This window comes from Equus przewalskii, chromosome 4 (assembly GCF_037783145.1).
Source record: "Equus przewalskii isolate Varuska chromosome 4, EquPr2, whole genome shotgun sequence".
NCBI lineage: Eukaryota > Metazoa > Chordata > Mammalia > Perissodactyla > Equidae > Equus > Equus przewalskii.
Window position 1 is genome coordinate 31,418,435 of NC_091834.1, and position 11,801 is coordinate 31,430,235.

An 11,801-nucleotide genomic window follows, 5' to 3' on the forward strand; every position below is an offset into this window, starting at 1 on the left:
TAGTTGTCATAAATGGTGACACATGCTGTGATTTGGACACTGTGGGGTGCTGTGGGGATACATAGGAGGGCATCTACTAGATTCAAGTGGCAGAGAAAGCTTCCCCAAGGAGCCTTCTAAATCAAGACTAGCTGCCACTGCCAAGCATCAGGAGAGAGCACCATACTGCATATCTCTAGCCCCGGAAAGATCAAAGTTCAAACTTCGAAGTATGGTTTCTAATGAATGCATATTGGTTTCCCACCATCATAAAGTTGAAAAATTGTAAGTTGAATCATTTGTTGGGGACCATCTGCATTTGTGTTGGGGTATTTGAGGAGGAAGGCTGAGTCAGGGAAAATGGCCCCCTCCCTCCAGAGCTGCTTGTTCTCAATTCATCCATTCTCTGTACCTCTGCTCCATTCTTTTTCTAAAAACCAGCTTCCTCAGAACTACTACCCCCTGAAACTTCAACTTACATACGGTTTTAGCTTGTTTTGGTGCTAAAGTCTTGGAAAATGGATCTTATAGCTCCAATGCCCACAATTACTTGGCAGGCTCAGTGTGTATTTTTTAGTTCAGATTCTCATGAGAAATTCCAATTGACTGAGCGCAGATTATGAATTGATTTCTAGTTGCATTAGGTCCTCCACCCCCAACCAGCCAACAGGTGGGACCAGGTAGAACATATGTTCTTAGGACCACCCCCTTCAGCAAAGTGAGACAGAGGAGTATTTTAGTAAAGAAGAGAGTATTATGGATGTCAATGTCTTGCCACTCAAAGTGTGGTTCCCAGACCACTAGCATCGGAATCACCCAGTACCTTGTTAGAAATGCAAGCTTCAGTCCTTACCCCAGACCTACTGAATCACAATCTGCATTTTAATAATATCCCCTGCATTTTAAAAAAAATATTGGCAGTTGAGCTAACATCTGTTGCCAAACTTCTTTCTTCTTCTTCTTCTTCTCCCTAAAGCCCTCTAGTACATAGTTGTATATTTTAGTTGCGGGTCCTTCTGGTTGTGCTATGTGGGACACTGCCTCAGCATGGCCTGATGAATGGTGCCATGTCCGCCCCCAGGATCCAAACCAGCGAAACCCCTGGCCACCGAAGTGGAGTGTGCAAACTTAACCATGAGGCCAGCCCCCTATCCCCTGCATTGTAATAAGGGGAGTCATATGCACATTGAAGTTTGAAAAGCACCTCTTTCATACACCTCTGTTTTTACAAATTGAGCCACAGGCCATATAGATGACCCTCCCAATGCCTCCCAAAAAACTTCTCATTTCTTGATCTTCATTTTGCTTCAGCTGCTTGTTCCAATGCCACATTCTGGACTTTGTCAACGCCCACAATTGCACCACATTTGGAATAAGTTCAGATAGACCATTTGGTAAGCTTACCCTCCATTCCTTCCCATTCTCTCACTCATGGTCAATATATCAGTCCATTGGCCACTTGAGCATCTCTGATCCTTTGGTTTCTTGACTTTCTCCCAGTGGATCAACTTCCCTGCTTTCACTTTCTTCCAACTTAGGTTCTATGTTCTATCACCACAGTTGCTCTTTTGATAATATCTTCAGTTCCCTTGGCCCATTTATTTTATCACACCTGTGCAGAAAAAGTCCCCTGAGATATTAATCCTTCTGCCTTCTCAAGGCCAGGTGGCCAGGTGTCTAGTGCAGTTGGAGGAAAAATCATAAATGCCCCTGATTAGAGTAACTTTAAATTCAGGGCGGCCAACCTCAATTGTGCCCTTAAAACCATCTGGAAATCCTGTGTTGCCTAGGCAACTCTCTCTTGTGTGGTTTACTGTCCCTGACCCTCAGCAGATGACTCAGCCACCTTCTTCACAGGAAAGAAACAGAAGCCATGAGATGGGAATTCCCTCAACTCCCCAGGAAACATACATATTCACCCATATCTACCCTCTTCCATTTTTACTTCCTTCCACTTAATGGAAGAGATGCCTGTTCATCTCGTGTTTTACATCCTATTGCATTCCACAGTCACAAGGGTCTCACTTATTATGACCGTATTTTCTCTATGGAAAATATTTAAACATGCTCAGTTTCAACCATGTCAAAATGAACAAGCAACAAACTTGCATTAAGACGATGTCTCCCTCTAGCTACTGCACTCTCTTTCTCTATACCCTCTGTGGAACTCTTGGTTGCCTATATAGACATCTTTCTCTCACCCCTTCTTCCTCAAAATCAGCGCCTACCTCCCAATGTAAAGGAAAAAAGTGCCAGATGTAAGATGTTCCCTCACTGAGCCTCCCTTATAGCTGGGGGAGGGGGTGTAAGTATAAAGGCCAATGAGTCATTAGGGCAGGTGTGCTGAGGGCTTTCAGAAAAGTTTCCTCCCTAAAAAAAGGAGAGAGACACATGAGAAAAGCTATTCCTCTAGACGTTGTCATGTGAGGACATATTTGGAGATGTTTCTACCATCTTATGACCATGAATGGTGGCCAAGAGTATGCCAGAGAAGCCAACTAGAAATGTGACCTACCCACCTCTGGGCTTCTTGTTATATGTTGTGTGTGTATGTGTGTGTGTTGAATGGGAGGGTCTCTATTGTATAAGCCATTTTTATTTGGACATTCTCATGCTTACAGCTGAAAACATGTTGATATATTTTTAAAGCAAAAATTTCAGTAAAAAGATCTACAGTGATTATACCCACTTCCTTACCTCCCACATTTGCCTCCGTCACTGAAATCTGTTTACCTGCACTACCTCACCTATATTCTCTCATGAAGGTTCTGGTGAGGACTTATTGCTGAATCTGCTGGACACTTTTCAGGCCTTCTCCTACATAGCCTCTCAGCAGCACTTAGCATTTAAAAATTGCAGAAAGAGTCTTCTGCTCTTTCTCGGCACATCTTTTAAATATTATCTCCTGGGGCCCTGTTCTTAGCCTCTTTCTTTCTCACCACATGCTTTGCAAGGGCTGGTTCATCTACATTCATGGCTTCAATTTATATCTCAATCATATATCGATTTATATGCTAATGACTCCCAAACCTATATGAATAGACTTCCACAGTTTGTCAGGAGACGTATAACTCATAAAGGAAGTCATTTTTGAAGTTAAGTAACTCTCATTCATTTCAGGGATCATTTAACTGTGTTTCTTCTCTTCGGTTGCCTTTACAGTGAAGCTGTCGGGGAGAGCAGTGGTTCTCAATTCTGGCTGGACATTAAAATACTTGAGGAGTTTCTGAATAGCCTAATGCCTGGGACCACACTCCAGACCGATTATATCAGAATCTCTGGAGATAAGACTCAGGCAGCAGTATTGTTTAAAGCTCCCCAGATGATTCTGGGTGCAGCTAAGTAGAGAACACAGGTTTACGGACAGAGTATAGGGCTAACCATCATCTGGGCCTGAAGTTGCGCTGTGGCTCCTCATTCTATTACCTGATAAGTCAATAGCACAGACTTTGGAGTAACAGACCTTGGTTTGAATCCTGGCTTACTCCTTCAATAGATGCATATTTTGAGCAAGTTACTCAACCGCTCTGAGTATCAGTTTTAACTTTTATGAAATGAGCAAAGCAATACTTGCCCTGTAGGGTTTTGTGAGATTAAATAAAATAATATATTTTAAACCCTGACATATAGTTAACACTCTGTAAATTATGCGTCTACTAAAATGAATGTAATGAAGACTGTAGCAAAATGGAAAAAATGCATATGATCTAATGTTAAAGGGAAAAATTAATATAAAGTGGAATCTTTATAGTACAATTGTGTAAGATACCTATGCATGTGAACCAAGACTGGAAAGGAATGTGAAAAATATGAAAATAGAGTCTTTTTCACTAATCTTTCTCTCTGTTTTTTAATGGTTTTGAAGTTCCACGCCTTTGTGAGAAGATAGAGAAAATGGCAATCACGCCTTTGTGCCTCTTTGTTTTTCTTTGTCTTTTTTCCCTTAATATGTACTAAGTAGCAACAGTGGCACCATATGATTCTTCAACAGCCAAGGGCAACACTTTTCAGAAACTGAAACTAGATGTCAAGAATGGCTGAGGATCTCGCGTGCCCGCAGGAGCACATGTATTCATCCGGTTTGGGTTGCGGTAGCGATGGACGCCTTGGATTGAGCTGTAAAGCCCAAAACGAAAAGGGCCAAGAGATTCTTCGAGAAGAGAGAACCGAAACTCAGTGAAAATACTAAAAATGCCATGCTGATTAAAGGGGGCAATGCAAATTCAACAGTGACACAAGTGCTTAGAGATGTGTATGCACTGAAAAAACCATATGGCGTTCTGTATAAAAAGAAAAATATTACAAGACCATTTGAGGATCAGACATCATTGGAATTCTTTTCAAAGAAGTCAGATTGTTCTTTATTCATGTTTGGCCCCCATAATAAGAAGCGACCAAATAATCTAGTAATAGGCTGTATGTATGACTACCATGTGCTGGATTTGATTGAATCAGGTATCCAGAAGTTTGTATCTCTAAAAGATATTAAGAATGGTAAATGTCCTCAGGGAACAAAACCTACGTTAATATTTGCTGGTGATGATTTTGATGTAACAGAAGACTACAAAAGGCTAAAAAGTCTCCTTATTGATTTCTTCAGGGGCCCCACAGTATCAAATATCTGCCTGGCTGGTTTAGAGTATGTTCTGCACTTCACTGCATTGAATGGGAAGATTTAGTTTCAAAGCTATAAGTTGCTGTTGAAGAAATCTGGTTGCAGAACACGATGGACTGAATTAGAAGAGATAGGACCCTCATTGGATCTTGTTCTGAGGAGGACACATCTGGCATCAGATGACCTCTATAAGCTATCTGTGAAATCGCCAAAAGCCCTCAAGCCAAATAAGAAGAAAAATCTTTCTCATGGTACTTTTAGTACAACTTATGGAAGGATTCATCTGCAGAAGCAAGACCTAAGCAAACTACAAACCAGGAAAATGAAGGGGTTGAAGAAGAGACCTGCAGAAAGGATAACAGAAGACCAGGAGAAAAAATCAAAGAAAATGAGAAAACATTGATGCAACTTAGCCTGTTGGCTATTTCCTTAAGAGAATTATCACGCATGAGTCATTCAGAGTTTTTTACAAGATTTTATTGAATATTTTTATAATGTGAAAATTTACCTAAACTGTGTATTATATATATTATGAACAGTAATGTACTAGTATTAGGTTGAAAGTAAGCCTCTTAACTTGCAACATTACACCCTGTGTGCCATTTTTCCTCTGTGTTCTGGTATTTTCCTCTGCTCATTGCACTGCAAAGTCCCCCATCTCATTGGGTGGGGAGGTGAGGAGGGATCTCCAGAATGACCATTGGTGTCTCAGAGAATTTCTGGGTTAAGCTTTAGATAAAGGGAAGAAACCATGGAAAGTAGGAAATGGCCCAGAGGAACTGTATCCATACTCAATATGAGCTGGCTGGAAAGTTAACCCCATCTCCCACAATGCGCTGACAGCCTGACTTCCATTTTTTTACTTTTCTGTTATTTTGCCTGAAATTCTACCAGTTAGAGATTCATTTGAGATTTTAAGCTTTGTGTCTTAAAACATAGGTCTCTAAGAGAGATGTTCACTACCTGATCATTGACATATTACCTTACTATTGATTATTTTAACAGATTCTGCTACTAAGTGGGGCCCTAACCCCTTCTCTGAGAGAAAGGAAGTTTTGGTAAGGGTAGTAGTGAGGAAGGAGAGAATGGGTGGGTTTTAAGACAGGGCACTTAAGGATACTGGGTAGCCCTGGGTAGCTAAAGGTCACACAAAGGCCCTGGATATTTTCACACCAAGTAAGAGTAAGCCAAAGCCAAACAGCTTGTCTCAAAATTGTCTTGAAGACTGGCACTGTGCCTAGGAAAATGGGAAGAAGCTTCCCACTTCCTCCTCCTAGTGTGTTGCATCCTTGTTTTCCCTAAATGTAGAGTTTAGCTTCCTTGACTGAGACCCTGGCAAAGAAGCTCCTTTAAACAGTGCAAGCCAATTATGTTGTAAAAGCACAAACATCCATAAACCATAATTTGTTATATGAAAAAAAAAAAAAGAAGAATGGGTGAAGAGAGAAACAGTGTTCCAAGTCAGGCCAGGAAGCGAGAACCTGGAAGAAATCAGAATCCACTCTCTGTCAGTGAGGTGGGTTACAAAGCAATGAAGTAATTATCCACATGCAATATTTATTGATCTATAAAGTTATATGAAGTAGCTGGAGTTACGGAAGATCACAGAGCAGAATTTTGGAGAAATGTGTTTCTCCCTGTTCCCAGTGCTCAGGGATGCGAGGGGAATATACCAGGTAATTTTTGTCTGAGTCCTGTTGAACTGGGATGTCTCTTAAAGGCAGGGGGCTGGGAGAAGCACACATCCTCAAAATTCTGCCCTGAGTGGGACCCTCATGGCCTCACTCAGCAGACTCAAGAAAAAAGTCAGCGGGGGGAAAAAGTCAAGATGGAAGAAAGGCTGCAGTACCAAAGAAAAGCATCCAAAATACAAGAAAGGAGAGTCTCCCTACAACCCCAGGGCCAGATGGCCATAACTGCTGGGTGCCTTGTCAGGTGCGCAGAGTTTCAATAGTCATGTGGGAGGAAAATTGATTCACAAATATAAAGGATTTAGGCATTGCAACAGATTGTACATATCAGTCTGAATGTGCTCCCAAGAGTAGATAGGATCTGTGGGATGACTGATAAATTTTTTTATTGAGTTCATAATAGTTTACATCATTGTGAAATTTCAGTTGTACATTATTTCTTGACTGTCACGACATAAGTGCTCCCCTTGACCCACTGTGCTGACCCCCAACCACCTTCCCCTTGTAACCACTGAACTGTTTTCTTTGTCCATGTGTTTGGTTATATTCCACATATGAGTGAAATCATATGGTGTTTGTCTTTCTCAGTCTGGCTTATTTCGCTTAGCATAATTCTCTCCAGGTCCATCCATGTTGTTGCAAATGGGATGATTTTGTCTTTTTTTATGGCTGAGTAGTATTCCATTGTATATATATACCACATCTTCTTTATCCAATCTTCAATCAATGGGTACTTGGATTGTTTCCATGTCTTGGCTATTGAGAATAGTGCTGCAATGAACATAGGGATGCATATGTTACTTTGGATTATTGATTTCAAGTTATTTGGGTAGGTACCCAGTAGTGGGATAGCTGGGTCATATGGTAGTTCTATTTTTAGTTTTTTGAGAAATCTCCATACTGTTTTCCACAGTGGCTGCACCAGTTTGCATTCCCCCCAGCAGTGTATGAGGGTTCCCTCTTCTCCACACCGTCTCCTACATTTGCTGTTTTTAGTCTTAATGATTGCCACCATTTTAACAGGTGTAAGGTGGTATCTTAGTGAAGTTTTGATTTGCATTTCCCTGATGATTAGTGATGTTGAATATCTTTTCATGTGTTTATTGACCATCTGTATCATCTTCTTGGGAAAACTCTGTTCATATCCTCTGCCTATTTTTTGATCCAGCTGTTTGTTTTTTTTGTTGTTCAGTTGTGTGAGTTCCTTATATATTATGGAGATTAACCCCTTGTCGGATATATAGTTAGCAAATATTTTCCCAGTTGGTGAGTTGTCTTTTTGTTTTCATCCTAGTTTCTTTTGCCTTGCAGAAGCTCTTTAGTCTGATGAAGTCCCATTTGTTTATTTTTTCTTCTGTCTCTCTTGTCTGAGAAAACATGGTATTCAAAAAGATCCTTTTAAGTTCGATGTCAAAGAGTATACTACCTATATTATTTTCCAGGAGTTTTATACTTTCAGGACTTATCTTCAAGTCTTTGATCCATTTTGAGTTTATTTTTCTGTATGGCATGACATAATGGTCTATTTTCATTCTTTTGCATGTGGCTGTCCAGTTTTCCCAACACCATTTATTGAAGAGACTATCTTTTGACCATTGTATGTTCTTGGCACCTTTGTCGAAAATTAGCCGTCTGTAGATGTGTGGTTTTATTTCTGGGCTTTCAGTTCTGTTCCATTGATCTGTGTGCCTGTTTTTGTATCAGATGTTTTGATTACTATGGCTTTGTAATACATTTTGAAGTCAGGGATTGTGATACCTCCAGCTTTGTTCTTTTTTTCTCAATATTGCCTTAGCAATTCGAGGTCTTTTGTTGCCCCATATGAATTTTAGAATTTTTTTGTTCTATTTCCATGAAGAATGTCATTGGGATTCTGATTGGTCTTGCATTGAATCTGTAGATTGCTTTGGGTAGTATGGACATTTTAACTCTGTTTATTCTTCCAATCCATGTGCATGGAATCTCTTTCCATCTCTTTATGTCATCATCTACTTCTTTCAATAATGTCTTATAGTTTTCACTGTATAAGTCCGTCACCTCATTGGTTAAATTTATTCCTAGATGCTTCATTCATTTTGTTGCGACTGCAAATGGGATTGTATTCTTGAGCACTCTTTCTGTAAGTTCATTATTAGAATATAGAAATGCAACTAATTTGTGCAAGTTGATTTTGTACACTGCAACTTTACTGTAGTTGTTAATTATTTCTATTAGTTTTCTGATGGATTCTTTAGGGTTTTCTATATATAAGATGATGTCGTCTGCAAACAGCCAGAGTTTCACTTCTTCACTCCCTCTTTGGATTCCTTTTATTCCCTTCTCTTGCCTAATTGCTCTGGCCAAAACCTCCAGTACTATGTTGAATAAGAGTGGTGATAGTGGGCATCCTTGTCTTGTTCCTGTTTTCGGAGGGATGGCGTTCAGTTTTTGCCCATTGAGTATGATGTTGGCTGTGGGTTTGTCATATATGGCCTTTATTATGTTGAGGTAATTTCCTTCTATCCCCATTTTGTTAAGAGTTTTTATCATAAATGGCTGTTGGATCTTGTCAAATGCTTTCTCTGCATCTACTGAGATGATCATGTGGTTTTTATTCCTCATTTTGTTGATGTGATGTATCACATTGATTTGTAGATGTTGAACCATCCCTGTGTCCCTGGTATAAATCCCATTTGATCATGATGTATGATCTTATTGATGTATTGCTGTATTCAGGTTGCCGATATTTTGTGGAGGATTTTTGCATCTATGTTCATCAGCAATATTGGCCTGTAGTTTTCCTTTCTGTGTTGTCTTTGTCAGGCTTTGGTATCAGAGTGATGTTGGCCTTGTAGAATGTGTTAGGAAGTGTTCCATCTTCCCTAATTTTTTGTAGTAGCTTGAGAAGGATAGGTATTAAATCGTCTCTGAAAGTTTGGTAGAATTCTACAGGGAAGCCATCTAGTCCAGGCTTTTATTTTTGGGGATGCTTTTGATTACTGTTTCAATCCCTTTACTTGTTATTGGTCTATTCACATTATTTGTTTCTTCTTGATTCAGCTTTGAGAGGCTGTAAGAGTCTAAGCATTTATCCATTCCTCTAGATTGTGCATTTTGTTGGCATATAGCTCTTCATAGTATTCTCTTATAATCTGTTGTATTTCTGTGGTATCTATTGTTATTTCTCCTCTTTCATTTCTAATTTTATTTATCTGAGCTTTCTCTCTTTTTTTCTTTGTAAGTCTGGCTAGGGGTTTTTCAGTTTTGTTTATCTTCTCAAAGAACCAGCTCTTTGTTTCATTGATCCTTTCTACTGCCTATTTTGTTTCAATAACATTTATTTCTGCTCTGATTTTTATTATTTCTCTCCTTCTGCTGACTTTTGGCTTTGTTTATTCTTCTTTTTCTAATTCAGTTGGGTGTAGTTTGAGATTGCTTATTTGGGATTTTTCTTGTTTGTTAAGGCGAGACTGTATTGCAATGAATTTCCCTCTTAGTATGGCTTTCGCTGCATTCCATATGAGTTGGTATGGTATGTTTTCATTTTCATTTGTCTCCAGATATTTCTTTTTATTTCTCCTTTAATTTCTTCAATGATCCATTGCTTGTTCAATAGCATGTTGTTTAGTCTCCACATCTTTCTCCCTTTCTCAGCTTTTTTCTTGTAATTAATTTCTAGCTTCATAGCATTGTAATTGGAAAAGATGCTTGCTATTATTTCCATTTTCTTAAATTTGTCGAGGCTTGCCTTGTTTCCCAACATATGGTCTATCCTTGAGAATGTTCCATGAGCACTTGAGAAGAATATATATTCTGCTGTTTTTGGATGGAGTGTTCTATATATATCTATTAAGCCCAACAGGTCTAGCTTTTCATTTAATTCCACTGTTTCCTTGTTGAATTTCTGTCTGGATGATCTATTCATTGATGTGAGTGGAGTGTTGAGGTCCCCTACTATTATTGTGTTATTATTAATATCTTCTTTTAGGTTTGTTAATAGTTGCTTTATGAACTTTGGTGCTCCTGTGTTGGGTGCATAGATATTTATAAGTGTTATTTCTTCTTGATGGAGTGTTCCTTTGATTATTATATACTGTGCCTCTTTACCAGTCTTATCTTGAAGTCTACTTTGTCTGATACAAATATTGCGACACCTGCGTTTTTTTGTTTGCCATTAGCTTGGAGTACTGTCTTCACCCCTTCACTCTGAGCCCGAGTGGAACTGAGATGTGTTTCCTGGAGGCAGCATATTGTTGGGTCTTGTTCTTTAATCCATCTTGCCACTCTGTGTCCTTTTATTGGAGAATTCAATCCATTTGCATTTAGGATGATTATAGATATATGAAGTCTTAATGCTGCCATTTTGTCACTCGTTTTCCACTTCTGCTGCATTTCCTTTGTTTCTTGTTCTGTGTATTTTGGTCTACCAATTGAGTTATGTAGTTTTTATGTTGTGTTTCTTTGTTTTCTCCTTATTTATTATTTGTGTCTCTGTTCTGCTTTTTTTCAGTGGTTGCCATGAGGTTTGTATTCAAAATCTCGTAGATAAGATAGTCCATTTTCTGATGGCCTTTTATTTCCTTAGTCTAAACTGATTCAGTCCATTTCATATTCCCCTTCTAAGTTGTTTTTTCACATCTTGTTCCATCTTTTGTTGTGAGTTTGTGACTAAAATGACAATATTTTCTTTGTTTTTGGTATTTTCCTTCCCTTTATCTTTAATGCTACTCTTTAGTATTTGCTAACTTGTTCTGATGTATAGCTACAATATTCTAATTTTGTCTACCTATTTATCCCCTTACTCCATGCTTTGTAACCCTTTTCTCTCTTTTCTTTTCAGGTATGAAGGCCTTCTTGATGATTTCCTGTAGGGAGGGTGTCTCATGGCTACAAACTCCCTTAGCTTTTGTTTATCTGGGAAAGATTTTATTTCTCCATCATATCTGAAGGATATTTTTGTTAAATAGAGCATTTTTGGCTGAAAGTTTTGTCCTTCAAAGATTTGAATGTGTCATTCCAGCCTCTCCTAGCCCCTAAGGTTTCTGCAGAGAAATCCACTGAAAGCCAGATAGGGGCTCCTTTGTAGGCTATTTTCTTCTGCCTTGCTGCCCTTAATATTTTTTTCTTTATCATTCACTTTTGCCAGCTTCATTACTATATGCCTTGCAGTAGGTCTTTTTATATTGACATATTTAAAGAGATCTTATAGCTTTTTCCACATGGATTTCCAGCTTTTTCCCTAGGTTTGGGAAGTTCTCTGCTATTATTTCTTTGAACAAGCTTTCTGCTCTATTCTCCTTCTCTTCTCCCTCTGGAATACCTATAATTCTTATGTTGCATTTCCTAATTGAGTCAGATATTTCTCAGAGACTTTCTTCATTTCTTTTTAGTCTTAGTTCTCTCTCCTCCTCTAGCTGGAGCATTTCAACATGTCTATCTTCCACTATGCTGATTCACTCCTCTATGATGTCCACTCTAGCATGCAGGGAATCCATATTTTATTTTATCTCTTCCATTGTGTCTTTCATCTCCAATAT

General features: G+C 38.9%; 1 pseudogene; it reads left to right on the forward strand.

Moving 5' to 3' along the window:
• The first annotated feature begins 4,044 nt into the window (after nt 1-4,044).
• LOC103567375 (ribosome production factor 2 homolog pseudogene) lies at nt 4,045-5,024 on the forward strand (annotated as a pseudogene).
• The last annotated feature ends 6,777 nt before the right edge of the window (nt 5,025-11,801 follow it).